This window comes from Penaeus monodon, chromosome 20, assembly GCF_015228065.2.
Source record: "Penaeus monodon isolate SGIC_2016 chromosome 20, NSTDA_Pmon_1, whole genome shotgun sequence".
In the NCBI taxonomy this organism is placed as follows: Eukaryota; Metazoa; Arthropoda; class Malacostraca; order Decapoda; family Penaeidae; genus Penaeus; species Penaeus monodon.
This window is the reverse complement of record NC_051405.1, coordinates 43,225,524-43,226,338: the sequence shown is the minus strand read 5'-3', so window position 1 is coordinate 43,226,338 and position 815 is coordinate 43,225,524.

Sequence of the window (815 nt, the reverse complement as noted above, 5' to 3'; positions counted from 1 at the left end):
TCCTTAAGCGGGTTGCAAATGTGTACATATACTTTTTAATCTATAAATATATATCCCACGAAGATCCACGTCGTATGCTGTAGGTAGGGTCATGAAAATGCCATCACTAAACCCACAGGGGGACAGGTGGTGTCCCAGTAGCGTTAGACCGGATTAAAAGACAGTTAATTAGGGAACACGTGCACTTAGTCATCGTCGCAACCAGATTAGCAGCATAAAGATATCTTCAGACAAACAAGATGCGTAGCTAGATTGATAGATATATGCAGGAGGATATATACATGAATATATATTTACACAAGGACGGTACATAACTGACAGGTGATACGGTTTGACATTCGATTAAGGCCTTTATTACTTAGAATCGCAGCATGCCTGGCGATAACTGATATCTATATTAGTAACCATGATATCATACGTGACGGTGGTACTGAACGTCATAGATAATATATAAAGTTGATTTATCCTTAGGGCGATTGCGTATAATAATGTAAGTAGAGTTAGGTCTGCATTAGTGTAAGTGCCTGTTTTTTTGTTGTTGTTTTTTTTAATATGAAATCTCGTCTAAAATGAGAGTCATTTCTAATTTCGTTACGCATTTGCTATTGGTTATCGGGCAGAATGATCTTCTAAAAGCCGATCATTACCATGCTAATTTTTATACGTTTGAACTGACGATGTCGGTCGACAATTTTACCTTCGATAAAGTAACAAAAGAAAAAAGAGAATACTCGTTATATATATACTAAAATCTGTATCCTAATGTGTGATCCCTAACTGCATAACCAAGTTGCAATCATTTTTAGTCAACGCAG